Source organism: Panthera tigris, chromosome X, assembly GCF_018350195.1.
Source record: "Panthera tigris isolate Pti1 chromosome X, P.tigris_Pti1_mat1.1, whole genome shotgun sequence".
Classification (NCBI taxonomy): Eukaryota; Metazoa; Chordata; class Mammalia; order Carnivora; family Felidae; genus Panthera; species Panthera tigris.
The window spans coordinates 59,427,656-59,439,761 of NC_056677.1; the positions used below are offsets into that span (position 1 = coordinate 59,427,656).

Here is a 12,106-nt window from a genome sequence, read left to right on the forward strand (position 1 = left end):
CTGATAAGGGGTAATTATCCAAAATATATAATGAAGTTATAAATCTCAACACCCTAAAAACAAATAATCCAGTTCAAAAATTGCCAGAAGACATGAACAGACATTTTTCCAAAGAATACATACAGATGGCTAACAGATACATGAAAGATGCTCAACATCACTCATCATCAGGGAAATACAAATCAAAACTACAATATGATATCATCTCACACTAGTCAGATGGCTAGAAACAGCAACACAGGGATAAAAAGGTGTTGCCAAGGATTAAAAAAAAATGGTAATCTTTCTTACACTATTGGTTGCAATGGAAACTGGATAGCCACAATGGAAAAAGTATCAAGGTTCCTCAATATGTTAAATATAGAACAGCCTTATGATCCAGCAATTGCACTGCTATGTATTTACCCAAAGAATACAAAAATACTAATTTGAAGGGATACATGCACCCTGATGTTTATAGCAGCATTATCAACAATAGCCAAATTATGGAAAGAGCCCAAATGTCCACCAACTGACGAATGGATAGAGAGTATGTGGTGTAACAGCTCTAGAAGTGGAAGGGGTGGCAGCAGCCAGGCAGCTCAGCTTTAGGAAGGCTCTAAGCATGCTGAGATCTGCAGGCCCCTGGCACAAGCCTGCCCCACCACCACTATGCCCAAGAGGAAGGTTAGCTCTGCAATAGGGGCATTGAAAGAAAAGCCCAAGAGGAATTCAGCAAAAGTGCTCCTGCAAAAGTGTAAAGGAAGCCAAAAAGGACAGCAGAAAATGATAAAGGGAAGCAAAAGGAAAGGGAAGCAAAGGGAAAACAGGCTGCAGTGGCTAACCAAGAAAGATTTACTTGCAGAAAATGGAGACCCTAAAAATGAGGAGCCTCAGTCTCTGATGAAGCAGGAGAGAAAGAAGCCAAGTCTGATTAATATCATATGCCATTTCTTATCAGTGGTCTTTTGCCCCCTTCTTCTATAATCCAAAGGAGTATTTTTATCAACTATTTTGTAAATTCAAGTTTTTTAGTAGCTCTAGAACACTTTTAAGAAGGAAGGAATCCCATAACATCTCATTTTTAAAGTGTAAATGCTTTAAGAGGTGAAATCAGAGGAGTTAATATGGTGGAGAAGTAGGGGGACCCTGGGCTTTTCTCGCCCCTCAAACACAGCTTTATTGAGGTCAGATCACTTGGAACACCCAAGAAATCAAGCTGAAGACTGGTAGAAGGATATCTACAGTTGGAGGAAGACAGCATGGCAGGTGCAAGGTGCACTGAAGTGAATTGGGGGAGAGAAAAACTGCGCTGCAGCAGAAGGGAGGGAACCGTTTCCAAAGAGAGACAAGGGAGAGAAAGAGAGAGGTGTTGCGAGAGTGCAGCATCAGGTTAGCACAAGAGGAAAACCTCTCTGGATCAAGGACTGGGGAGTGAGAAATACTGAATGTCACAGGTTTTTTTTGCAAACAGCATTTGGAGATCAAACTCAGGTTTTGAAAGTGCGCTCCTGGCAAGAAAGAGGGAGCTGGCACTGGAGTGCATAGCGTGGTGTAGGAATCTCCAGGGAACACTGGGAAAGAACGTTCCTTTTCCTGGAGTACTTTTGGAAAAGGGTATATTGCGTCTCCAAGGACAAGAGACCCTGTAGGTGCCAGCGAAAAGCCTTTCATCATCAGGGGACAGAGGTGCATACAGCCAGAGGGCATATAAACTTTTTGCTGCTTTTAGAGGTGCTACATCATAGATGCCCTGCATGGCACAGGCATAGGACTATTTACTGGGGACAAAGGATATCAGAAATAGTGTGGAGAAGCTCTACCTTGGAGGAGGGGGGTGGGTCCATGTAGTGCCAAGTCCTTTAAGACTTTGAGTTTTGAATTCCAGCCATGCACCAAAGAAAAAGCAAAAGAGAGCTGTGGCACAGGATGAGCTGACTGCCCTTGCTATTTTATGAGAGCTGCCTGGACAGCAGGGGTGTGAGATCCCCTTTCCAGGGACTAGAAAGAGGGGTGGCACCATTTTACCCCAAACACCAACACAGAGGGACTTAGAGAGCAACACAGCAGCCCCCAGTGGAGGTGGGAACGGCTTACACCAAAATCTACCCCCCTGTTCCTGCAACTGTTTATATACTGGAGCAAGACTGACTCTAAGCCAACGCAACAGGACTATCCACCAGAAGACCAGCAGAGGAAGCACCCCACATGCTATACTGAAAATCGAGTGTTTCAAAACAACATCTGCAGTTCTGGTGGAAATACAAGCAAGTTTCCTTTTTTCTTTTTTGTTTCTTCTTTTTCCTTCTTTTCTTCTTTTGGAATCGGGCTCATAGTTTTTTCTTCGTTTGTTTCCTTTTCTCTCTCTTTTTTTAAAAAATCAGTCTTCTTTTTTTTCTTTTATTTTTCTTTCTTTTTTCCCATTTTTTGTGTGTGTCTTTTTCTTTAGAATCAACCTGATAGTATTTTGATTCTTTGTTTTGTTTCTTTCCCTTTCTTTTTTTCTCTTTGGGGATCAAGATTTTTTGTTTGTCCTTTTTTCCAGAGTTATTTTACAAGCAAACCAAACCACACCTAGTTAAAGGTCCAGACACTCCCCACCTCAAGCAAAGAGGAGTTCTGCAGAGGATTAACCAATGGGGAAGAGCAGCCAAAATGCAACAACAGAGTGCACAGAGCATTCCCCGGAAACACTTCCTGAATTGCCAGGCCTTGGACAGTATATGACCCCTTTTTAATATAGCATTACTCTCAGGTGCAGGAAAGATAATAAACTTTTAAAACACCCAAAAGATAGAAACATAGACAAAATGACAAGACATAGGAATTCTCCCCAAAAGAAAGGTCAAGAATAAATCACAGCCAGGGACTTTCTCAAAACAGATATAAGCAATATATCTGAGCAGGAATTTAGACCAACAGTCATAAGACTAATACCTTTGTTTGAAAAAATATATAAGCCTTTGCTGCAGAGATCAAACACAAAAACTAGGGAAGCTGAAATAAAAAATGCTATAACTGAAATGCAAAACAGACTGGATTCAGTGACAATGAGGATTGAAGAAGCATAGTAGAGAATAGGTGATGTAGAAGACAAAACTATAGAAAATAATGAAGGTGAAAAGAAGTGGGGAAAATAAACTACTATATCATGAGAAGAGACTTAGGGAACTTGGTGATTCCATAAAACAAACAATACCCATATCATAGGAGTCCTAGAAGAAGAAGAGCAGGAAAAGGGTGCAGAAGGTTTATATAGCTGAGAACTTCCCTAATCTAGGGAAGGAAACAGGCATTTGAGCCAAGAAGCAAAGAAAACTCCCCTCAAAATCAACAAAAACAGGTCAATAGCACAACATATCATAGTGAAACTTGCAAAACAAAGATAAAGAGAGAATTCCGAAAACAGCTAGGGACAAAAGGTCCTTAATCTACAAGAGTAGACAGATAAGATTATCAGCCGGCCTCCACTGAAACTTGGCTGGCTAGAAGGGAGTGGCAGGAAATATTCAACGTGATGAATGGGGAAAATATGCAACCAAGTATTATTTATCTAGCAAGACTGTCATTCAGAATAGAAGAGATAGACTTTCCCAGACAAACAAAAACTAAAGGAGTTCATGACCAATAAACCAGCCCTGAAAGAAACTTTAAGGGGGACACTGAGTGTAGAAAAAAAGACCAAAGCAACAAAGACTACAAAAGATCATACAACATCACCAGAAACAACTCTAAAGGTAACACAATGGCACTAAATTCATATCTTTCAATAATCACTCTGAATGTAGATGGACTAAATGCTCCAATCAAAAGACATAGGGTATCAGAATGGATAAAAAAAAAAAAAACAAGATCCATCGGTATGCTTCCTACAAGAGACTCATTTTAGACTGGAAGACACCTGCAGACCGAAAGTGAGGGGATAGAGAACCATCTATCCTGCTAATGGAGGTCAAAAAGAAAGCCAGAGTAGCCACATTTATATGTCAAACTAGATTTTAAAACAAAGACTGTAACAAGAGATGAAGAGGGTATTATATCTTAATTAAAATGTCTATCCATCAAGAAGGCCTAACAATTGTAAATATTTATGATCCCAACTTGAGAGAACCCAAGTATATAAAACAATAATAACAAACATAAAGAAACTCTTTGATAATAATACAATAATAGTAGGGGATTTACTACCCACTTATAGTAATGGACAGATAATCTAAGCAAAAGCCACAAGGAAATAATGGCTTTGAATGACACACTGGACCAATAACTGAACAGATATATTCAGAACATTTAATCCTAAAGCAGAAGAATATACATTCTTTTCAAGTGCACATAGAACATTCTCCAGAATAGATCACATAACTGGGTCACAAATCAGCCCTCAACAGATACAAAAAGATCGAGATCGTACCATGCATATTTTCAGATCACAACACTATAAAACTTGAAGTCAACCACAAGAAAAAATTTAGAAAGCTTTCAAATACATGGAGGTTAAATACCATCCTACTAAAGAATGAATGGATTAACCAGGAAATTAAAGAAGAAATAAAAAATACATGGAAGTCAATGAAAATAAAAACACTACAGTCCAGAGCCTTTGGGATGCAGCAAAGGCAGTCCTAAGAGGAAAGTATGTTGCAATTCAGGCCTATTTCAAGAAGCAAGAAATGTCCCAAATACACAATCCAACCTTATACCTAAGGAGCTAGAAAAGGAACATCAAATAAAGCCTAAATCCAGCAGAATAAGGGAAATAATAAAGATTAGAGCAGAAATAATCAATATAGAAACACCACCACCACCACCAACAACAACAACAACAAGAAAACAATAGATCAACAAAACTAGGAATTGGTTCTTTGAAAGAATTAACAAAATTGATAAACCTCTGGCCAGAATGCTGAAAAAGAAAAGAGAGAGAGCACAAGTAGATAAACACACACACACACACACACACACACACACACACAGAGAGAGAGAGAGAGAGAGAGAGAGAGAGAGATTATAATGAACACCACAGAAACACAAACACTTAGAATACTATGAAAAATTATATGCCAACAAAATAGGAAATGTGGAAGAAATGGACAATTTCCAGGGTTCCTGGGTGGCTCAGGTGGTTAAGCCTCCAACTCTAGATTTCAGCTCAGGTCATGGTCTCATGGTTCTTGAGTTCAAGCCCCACATCAGGTTCCTCCATGACACTTGGAGCCTGCTGAGGATTCTCTCTCTATGCCCCTCCCTGACTCATGCTTTCTCTCTCAAAAATAAACTTCAAAAAATGAACAAATTCCGAGAAATTCAAAAAATTCTACCAGACATTTAAAAAGAGTTAATACATAGTCTTCTCAAACAGTTCCAGAAAATAGAAATGGAAGGAAAGCTTTCAAACTTATTCTGTGAATCCAGCGTTACCTTGATTCCAAAAGCAGACAAAGACTAAAAAGGAGAATTACAGGTCAATATCTCTGATGAAACTGGATGAAAAAATCCTCAATTAGATACTAGCAAATTGAATTCAACAGTACGTTAAAATAATTATTCATCAGGGGCACCTGGCTCAGTCAGTTGAGTATCATACTCTTGGTTTTGGCACAGGTCATGATCCCAGGGTGGTGGGGTCAAGTCCCATGTCAGGCTCTGCACCAAGAATTGAGCCAGCTTGAGATTCTCTCTCTCTCTCTCTCTCTCTCTCTCTGTCTCTGTCTCTCTGTCTATGAAAGAAAAGAAAAGAAAAAAGAGGAAAAAAAAACAATTATTCACCACAATCAAGTGGGATTTATTACTGGGCTGCAGGGCTGGCTCAATATTTGCAAATCAATCAGTGTGATATACCACATTAATAAAAGAAAGGATAAGAACCACATAATCCTGTCAATGGACACAAAAATCATTTTACAAAATAAAGCATCCATTTTTCATAAAAACTCTCAACAAAGTAGGGATAGAAGGAACATACCTCAACATCATAAAGCCCATACACAAAAGACCCACAGATAATGGAATCCTCAATGGGGAAAAACTGAAAGTCTTTCCCCTGTGTCAAGAAGAAGACAAGGATGTCCACTATTATTTAACATAGTACTAGAAAACTTAGCCTCAGCAGTCAGACAACAAAAAATAATAATAATAAAGCGCATACAAATCAGCAAGAAGCAAGTCAAATTTTCACTATTTGCAGATGACATAATACTCTATGTAGAAAACACAAAGGACTCCACCAAAAAATTACTAGAACTAAAACATGAATTCAGTACAGTTGCAGGATGTAAAATCAACATGGAGAAATCTGTTGCATTTCTATACACCAATAATGAAGCAGCAGAAAAAGAAATCAAAGAACCAGTCCTATTTGCAATTGGAACAATAACAGTAAGATACATAGGAATAAACCAAACTAAAGAGGTAAAAGATCTATACTCTGAAAACTGTGAGACACTGATGAAAGAAATTGAAGAGGACACATAAATAAAAAAGAATTCCATGCTCATGGATTGGGAGAACAAACATGATTAAAATGTCTATACTACCCAAAGCTATCTACACATTTAATGCAATCCCTAACAAAATACCACCAGCATTCTTCACAGGGCTAGATCAAACAATCCCAAAATTTGTATGGAACCAAAACACCCCAAATAGCCAAAGCAATCCTGAGAAAGAAAAACAAAACTGGAGGCATCACAATTCTAGATTTCAAGCTATATTACAAAGCTGTAGTCATCAAGACGGCATGGTACTGGCACAAAAACAGACACATAGATCAATGGAACACAATAGAAAACCCAGATAGACCCACAACTATATGATCAACTCGTCTTTGACAAAACAGGAAAAAATGTCCAATGAAAAAAGACAGTATCTTCAACAAATGGTGTTGGGAAAACTGGATTGTAATGTGCAGAAGACGAAACTAGGCCACTTTCTTTCACCATACACAAAAATAAGTTCAAAATGGATGAAAGACCTAAATATGATACAGGAAACCATCAAGATCCTAGAGGAGAACATAAGCAGCAACCTCTTTGACCTTGGCCAGAACAACATTGTACTAGACACATCACTGAAGACAAGGGAGACAAAAGTGAACAGACTTATTGGTACTTCACAAAAATAAAAAGCTTCTGCAGAGTGAAGGAAACAATCAACAAAACTAAATAACAGCCTACCCAATGGGAGAAGATATTTGTAAATGACATATCTGATAAAGGGTTAGTATCCAAAATCTACAAAGAACTTATCAAACTCAATACCAAAAAACAAACAACCCAGTTAAGAAATAGGTAGAAGACATGAATAAACACTTAAAGAAAACATCCAGATGGCTAACAAACACATGAAAAGAAGGGTGCCTGGGTGGCTCAGCTGGTTTAATGTATGACTTTGGCTTGGGTCATAAAAGGAAAATAACTTTTTTATGTACAGAAGAACCCCCACAAGGCTATGAGTGGATTTTTTAGGAGAAACACGGCAGGCCAGAAGGGAATAGCAAGATATATTTAAAACGCTGAAAGAAAAAAAAATTCCAACCAATAATACTTTACTTCTCCAAGTTATCATTCAGAATTGAAAGATAGAGTTTTCCAGACAAGAAAAAGCTGAAGGAGTTCATCACTATTAAACAAGCTTTACAAGAAATGTTAAAAGGATTTATTTATTTTGTAATGTTTATTTATTTTTGAGAGAGAGAGACATAGTGTGAGCAGGGGAGGGGCAGAGAGAAAGAGAGACACAGAATCCAAGGCAGGCTATTGTTGATAATGCTGCTATAAACATTGGGGTGCATATACCCTTCCAAATCTGTATTTTTGTGTTTTTTGGGTAAATACATAATAGTGCAATTGCTGGATTGTATGGTAGTTTTACTTTTAGTTTCTTCAGGAACCTACATACTGTTCTCCAGAGTGGCTGCACCAGTTTGCATTCCCACCAACAATGCAGGAGTGTTCCCCTTTCTCCACATCCTCGCCAACACATGCTTTTTCTTGTGTTGTTAATTTTAGTCATTCTGACAGGTGTGAGGTGGTATCTCATTGTGGTTTTTATTTGTATTTCTCTAATAAAGAGTAATGTTGAACATCTTTTCAGGTGTTTTTTAAATTTGTTTAACGTTTATTTTTGAAAGAGAGAGAGAGAGACAGAGCCTGAGTGGGGGAGGGGCAGAGAGAGAGGGAGACACAGAATCCAAAGCAGGCTCCAGGCTCTGAGCCATCAGCACAGAGCCCAATGCGAGGCTCGAACCCATGAACTGTGAGATCATGACCTGGTCTGAAGTCAGACGCTTAACTGACTGAGCCACCCAGGCGCCCCTGAAATTTTTTGTAATGTTTATTTATTTTTGAGAGAGAGAGAGAGAGCGAGCACGCACGAGCAGGGGAGGAGCAGTGAGAGACGGAGACAGAGGATCCAAAGCAGGGTCTGTGCTGACAGCAAAGAGTCTGATGAGGGGCTCAAACTCATGAACCATGATAGTCTTGTGGGAGTTCTTCTGTACATAAAAAGTTATTTTTCTTTTATTGCTTTTAAATTTCTCTCCTTGTCTTTAATTTTTGACATTTTAATTATAATGTGTTTTGATGAGGAACTCTATAAGTTCCCCTCATTTGGATTCTCTGAGCTTCCTGTATGTGGATGTCTGTTTTCTAGTCCCAGATTAGGGACGTTTTCAGCCATTATTTCCTCAAATATATTTTTCAATTCAGTTACTGTATTCTTCAGCTTCATGACTTTTGTTTGATATGTTCTTATGTTTTCTTTCTCTTTGTTTATATTCTCGACTGTGTTCATTGTTTCTTCTCCCAAGTTGGTGAGCATCTTTGTGACCATTACTATGAGCTTTTTATCAAGTAAATTACCTATTTTCACTTTATTAAGGGTTTTTCTGTCACTTTATCTTGTTCTTTCATTTGGAACATTTTCCTCTGTTTCCTCATTTTTCTTGACTCCCTGTTTCCATGCATTAGATGAAATAGCCACTTCTCCCCCTCTTGAAAAAGTGGTCTCATGTAGGATATGAACCTTATCATTCAATCTTGCCCTAGCTTATGGTCGTCTTGCAAACTTTTGTGATAGTCCTGGGAGCCTATTTAATTTTTAATAGCTCCCAGTAGCTGAGGGTGTTATCTAAAAGGGGAAGTTCTCAGTCAGCACTCAGAATCAGACTGATTGGAAGCCATACCCTTAGGCAGCAGCATTTTTAAAATGCAAATATATACAGTCCTGTGATCTGCAAGTGTAAGCCCTGATGGCCACCATAGACCATGTTAAAGTTTCCTCTGAGTGTCACCAGAAAAAAAAAAAAAAGGACTGTAGATTACTGTATATGTTCTTTTCTTGGATATACTAGCAAGCTGTAGCAAGACAGAGGGAGATTACAAATGTGGTATTTCCCAGCCTATGTACCCTGAAAGGATCATAGATTTCTTGTGTGCCAAACCTGAAGCCTGCCCCTCAGACTAAAGCTCGAGGACAAGAAAATAGGCCTTTTTCACAGAACAACTTGGGGTATGCTTCAGTCTGCTGTCTGTGAAGTGCCCTAAGAGTAGTTGCCTACTAAAATCTGTCTCTTCAACTGTTACAGTCCTATGGGTCCCAGAAACACGAGTTCTTCTTCCCACAAGAGCCAGGTGATCAAGGGGCATCCCTTGGGTAGCAGCCACAAAACCCAGGACATCAGATGTAAAAGCCAGGTAATCAGACATAAGAAAGAGCTCCCTTTCTAGAGATAGTGGCACTCTGGTGTGTGGCAGAGGAAGAATGCAAGGATAGTGCCTGTCTTTCAAGGCCTCTGGAAAGATTTACTGTCAGCCCTTATATGTGTACCCAATTAGAAACCTACTCCTCAGTCTACAGCTATGATGATAAGCTTATAGACCTCTTTCACAGAAATTCTGAGCTTGTAGGTCTGTTTCCTCTTGCTGTGCCTGAGGTTTGTAGCTATTTAAGAACACTTTTTTCCATTAGTTACAGTCTTGTGGGATCCACAAGTGAAAGCCCCACTGGCCTCCAGGGTCAAGAAATATAATAGTGCCCCCTGGAACCAGCTTCAAAAATCAGGGCACCAGAAAAGGGTATAAGCTCCTTTCTGTTCAGCTGCAGTGAAACAAAGGGAGAGTGCAAAAATAGTGTCCACCAACTTCTGTTTTCCCAGAGTACCTTCATAGACATATAGAAGAGTGACAGACCAGAAGCCTGCCTCTTAGTCCAAAGCTTCTAAACAAGCATAAGACCTCTTCCTCAGGAAGACTAGAAGTGTGTTTTAGTCTTCCTTTGGGAAGTCTGCCATGAACTGTATCTCTAGTTGTTATAGTCCCATGGGACCCAAGAACACAAGATACCCTAACCTCAAGAGGTAAGTGGTAAAGTGGTGTTCCCTGGGCAGCAACCTCAAAAACAGTGACACCAGACATAAAGTCAGGGGCACAAGATGTGTGTAAAATCTCCCTTCAGGAAGATACTGGTGCTCTGAAGCACAGCAGAAGAAGAGAATGAAGATGGTGGCTGCTGATTAAAAAAGAAGAAGGTCCAGAGTAAAAAAAAAAAAAAAAAAAAAAAAAGAGAGAGAGAGAGAGAGAGAAAGAGAGAGAGAGAGATGGTGGCCACAGGTTTCAGAAAGGTAGAGGGAGAGTGTGAAAATGACACCCTCCATACTCCATCCCTGGAGAGTATCCAAGTAGGCTCCTGCCCTTTCAGCCAATACTTTAGCAAATAAATCTCTTTCACATAAAGTCTGGGCACTTTTCAAACTGCTGCTTATGCACTAGGCCCTGGGGTGAGTGTGTCTGCTCACAAGCCTTTTAAGAACCAGCTCTCAAATTGCTACAGAACTTTGGGTATTATGGTCACAAGCCTGTCGGTTTTCAAAGGCAGATGATTGGGAGGCTTATCTCTTAGGAGCAGACGTTAAAAGTTGGGATGGCTGATGTAAGCTATAAACCTTATGTTCCTCACAAAGAAGCTCCAGGTTTGTGAGTTTCCTTTATTTTTTTTTAATTTTTAAATGTTTATTTTTATTTTTTGAGAGAGAGAGACAGAGTATGAGCGGGGGAGGGGCAGAAAGAGAGAGGGAGACACAGAATCCAATGCAGACTCCAGGCTCTGAGCTGTCCGCACAGAGCCTGACGTGGCTTGACCCCACAAGCTGTGAGTTCATGACCTAAGCTGAAGTCAGATGCTCAACTGACTGAGCCACCCAGGCACCCCTGTGAGTTTCCTTTCTAATAAAGGGTCACCACACCAAGAGTGGGGTTTATGGTGAGATGGGGTCTCAGCCTCTTCTACCCACTTTGATGTGATATTTTTCTCATTTGCCTACTATGAAAGAAAGAGTTGTTAAGCTAGTTTTCAGGTATTTTAAAAAGTAAACCATTTTATATGTAGCTGTAGATTTGCTGTGTCCATGGGAGCAGGCGAATTCAGGATCTTCTTACATCACCAACTTAAACCACTTCTAATTTTAGTTATTTGTATTTTCTTTGTTTTATTCTTTGTCAGTCTAGCCAAAAATTTGTCAATATTATTGATACCTTCAAAAAATCAATTTTTGCTTTCTATGATTTCTGTTTTTATATATATTTTTTAAATTTTGTTTATCTGTGTTCTAATCATTTCCTTTCTTCTGCTAGCTTTAATTTTGTTCTCTTCTTTTTAAATTTAGCAATTTATAGCCATAAATTTCACTCTTAAAACTGGTCTTGTTGCATCTCATAAGTTTGGGTATGTTATGTTTTCATAATCATTTGTCTTTATGTACATATTTTCTAATTTCCTTTGGGATTTCTTCTTTGACCATTGTTTTTTCCAAGACTGCTTTATTTGATTTCCACATATTTGAATTTGCAAATTTTCCTTCTGTTATTGGTTTTTAACTTCATCTTGCTCTGTTGATTAACAGTCTTTCCTTCAATGTATTTCTTTCTTTCATTTTACTATGAGTAGCTAGAAGAAACCATACCACACCTTCAATACTTTACTTGTAAATATCATAAGATAAAATCCAAATCATCATTTAGAAATTCTCCTTTTTATAGAACATAATAGCTTCAGAACACAGTTCAGCTGAGTTTCTGTCACTATATAATAAACTCTTTGTAAATATCATAAGATAAAATCCAAATCATCATTT

At 38.8% G+C, this 12,106-nt stretch overlaps 1 pseudogene; it reads left to right on the forward strand.

Moving 5' to 3' along the window:
* The first annotated feature begins 651 nt into the window (after positions 1 to 651).
* Positions 652 to 917, forward strand: LOC122235249 (annotated as a pseudogene).
* The last annotated feature ends 11,189 nt before the right edge of the window (positions 918 to 12,106 follow it).